This window comes from Calidris pugnax, unplaced genomic scaffold, assembly GCF_001431845.1.
Source record: "Calidris pugnax isolate Ruff unplaced genomic scaffold, ASM143184v1 scaffold41, whole genome shotgun sequence".
In the NCBI taxonomy this organism is placed as follows: Eukaryota; Metazoa; Chordata; class Aves; order Charadriiformes; family Scolopacidae; genus Calidris; species Calidris pugnax.
The window spans coordinates 2188862-2192055 of NW_015094509.1; the positions used below are offsets into that span (position 1 = coordinate 2188862).

The 3194-nt window shown below is 48.0% G+C and overlaps 1 long non-coding RNA gene across 3 annotated transcripts in view; it reads right to left on the reverse strand.

The window, feature by feature from the left end:
* The window catches only part of LOC106902019, a 6591-nt gene extending 4611 nt beyond the window's left edge, over window positions 1-1980 (reverse strand). The window contains exons 1-2 of one of the 3 annotated variants that reach the window (XR_001414417.1): window positions 1778-1980; window positions 615-1271 (exon numbers count right to left, since the gene is read on the reverse strand). This is a non-coding gene — a long non-coding RNA (uncharacterized LOC106902019). Of the gene's footprint in view, window positions 1-614; window positions 1366-1445 lie in introns of those variants that run through there. The other 2 variants (XR_001414416.1, XR_001414415.1) reach the window with 2 other exon arrangements.
* Between the last annotated feature and the right edge of the window lie 1214 nt (window positions 1981-3194).

The following is a 3194-nucleotide window of genomic DNA, read 5'->3' on the forward strand; positions in this document are numbered from 1 at the left end:
GTGAGGGGTGGGAAGGGGGAGGAAAGACAGAGAGGAGAACACTTTTCCTTAACATAAGCAGCATAGGACAAAAAAGCATGGTTGGTCTACAGCTGAGGGCAGAAACACAGAAAACACAGGCCTCTCTCATGCAAACGTTTGAGCACATACTATAAATATTTTTTTATTTTTTTTTTTTTTCCCCCCTACACAAATACCCCCCCGGTTTGGGGGAGTTTCAAAGTTGTTTGTGCTCAGCACAAACTACACGTGGTAACAACAACGTGGTGAATAACGACCCCTAAAATGACACCGGAATTAAAGGAAAGCTATAGAAAAAGAAAGACAATAATTGAATTATTATTTTAAGCACATGCATTCATTAATTGTCTTAATTTATGTGGAACTTCCTCTGTAAGTTAAACATATAGTAAGAAAAATGCAAGGCTGGCATGTCAACTTCCTCTTTCTCCGTGAAGTGTCAAAGAACTCAGCTTGATCCTTAGAGTCAAGGCTGAATTTGCAGAGGTGGCAATTACAAAGCAAGTAACTTGCTGTTCCTTTCAAAATGAACAAATTAGATCAAGCACTCAGGAAAACATAAATATTACAAGACCACATAAAACACTACTTACCGACTCACTTTTTACATGGAAACTCCACTCTTAAGTCTTTTGGAACCAAGGAAAAAAATATTATATAATAAAATTTTTTACGCCAATGAATTAAGCAATAGGTACATTTTTATTTTGATCATCTTGCTCCCTATCATAAAATAGTAGGTTTATTTGCATAAATTTTTCATGTTGGAGATGAATACTCTGCTTTGACAACAAGCACTCTTGCTTTTTTTTGGCTTGCGTCCCATACTGACATTAACTCTAAAGGCTCTTTAAGTAGACCCCACTGTAACCAAAATTTAAGGGAAACACCAGATAGCCAGATAACTTGGGGATCACGCCCAACTCAAGAGATTTTTTTCCATTAATCAGCTGCAAGCCAGGTCACTAGCTTGAGATGTAAGAGCCATTTTCCATGCTGTACATGCTCCTATTTTCTAGTGAGTACAGAGGGTTCATTAAAGCTAATTTGGGGTTGTTATTTTGCTGGGTGGTTTTTGGCTTGGTGGTTTTTTGTTGGGTTGGGGTTTTTTTCCCCCAGCTAAGCTCCGTGATGGAAGCTTCTCCTTCCAGTGCTCCAGATGAAGGTGCTCCTTCCAGTCAAGGAAGTCTTGAGGAAGTCAAGCTGAGGAGTCTTCAGGAAAATTCAGAGTTTTGATGGCCCATTTTTACCTTGAAAAAAAAAAACAAAAAGCTGAAAAAGACACTTACACTTCTAGATCGTTTGTTTTGCTTCCCTTCCCCCCCCCCCTTCAGACAACCCGGCTGACCCATTCCCCCCTCCCCCACCCTGCTCTCCCCCATAAAAAAAACCACAAAAACCCCACCAAAAACAACCCAACCAACCAAAAAACCCCCTCGCAGAGCCGGAAAGGCACAAATAAAAGAGGTTTCGTTTGGAAAACGGGACTTTTCCCCTGCAGGAAGAGGCCGTTGGCTGTCACCCCGAGGCCCAGCCGGGGCTGACAGGCCGCCGTTTCCACACAGCCCCGCCCGCGTTCCCCCCCCCGAGCTCCCTCAGCCCTTCCTCCGCGCTCCCGCCCGCGATCCTGTTCGGCTTTTGCCTCAGATTTCTCCTCCTCCTCCTCCCCCGTGCCGGCAGAGCGCGGCCCCGTAAACATGTGCTGCCCTGTCAGCGGGCTCCGCCATGCCCACCCGCACCCCTCCGCGCCCCGCACCGCGGCCCGCCGCTCGTTGCGCGGCAACGCGGAGCCGGTGGTGGGTGCTGAGGAAGGTGGGGGTGCGGCGCTGAGGGGAAGGCGGTAGCGCCCCGCAGGGCCGCGGCGGCGGGGAGGGCGGCCCGGCCACCCCCGTGGCTTTCGGAAGAGGAGGCGTTAAAGGCTTGGGGTGCGGAGAGGGAGGGGGCGGCGGCCGGCCGGGGCTGCCGTTCCGCCGTTTATTAGTAACTGCGTATTTCCTAGGCGATGGCGGAGGCGGGAGGCCTGGCGCCGGGCCCCCCCCCTTCGCGCCGCCTTCCCCGCCTGAGGTACGGCCTGAGGTACGGGCTCCGCAATAACCACTTTTACAGTTACAGACAAACATCTCGGAGCCCTCCGCCCCCCAATACTGAACTCGGGGGGTTGTGTAAGGCTTTCAGCTTCCTTAAAAAGAAAAAAAAAAAAAAGATAACCAAATAAAACCGGCGTGGAAAAAAGAAGTTTGGAAACTAGATAAAAACAGGTCAGAAATCGGCAAATACATAAAATGACCCAAGCGTGGCTCAGCCACACCTCCTGGTTGTTCAGTTCAACTTGATTAACTGGGAACCTGTGACTGGAATTAGGGGGAGACAGTTTATGCTCCAGCGGTTACCTGTTACAGAGAGAGAACACACATGTCAGCCTGTAATGCTGAGCACATTGTGGGGTCTGGGTAGAATACACTTAATATAAAATACAGTCCAGGTCACAACTAACGGCTGTGCAAGTTTGGTTCTTCAACAAACTCCCCCAGGAAAGAGCAAAAGCTCTTAAATTTCGCATCTGAAGCCTCATTTCTTTCTCTGGTTGGTGGCTAGGTCTTCGCTCGTGTTTTGAGAGGGAAGGTGTAGTAAAATTGAAACATTGAATTTTGAATTGGCAGCATTTTAGGCATCTTCTTGTGATTGTTTTTTCACGTGTAATGTTTTAGCTTGAATTTTTAAGTTTGTCAGCCAAATGGGGAAGACACTCCGTAACACCAATGTACTCTTAAGAAGCTGGCGTTCTTTTACTTGGCAACGGGGACATGGGGGAATCTCTCCACCCACCATGTCCATCGAATGCGAGGGTCCCAGACTTATATCCATACAGCATTTGCATGGTCATGACATCTCCCAGAACTCATTATAATATTCACATCACCCTGGCAAGTCTGTGAGGGGCTGCATGGAAGGGCTTGGGTGGTCCCTGGTGGTGTTCGGTGGTCACTCTGGCGTGAGGGCTCAGTAAATTCTTGGTGGTTCTTTCCATGTGAAGCCTTGACTTGGGAGTGTCCTTCTGTTTGACCATGGCTGGTTTGTGCTGATAACTCTTTGAGGGGATTGGGGAAGGTAAATGCAGAAGCATTTGCAACTCCTCCATTTATTGTGCAGGCTAGTAAATGGGTTCTTTCTGA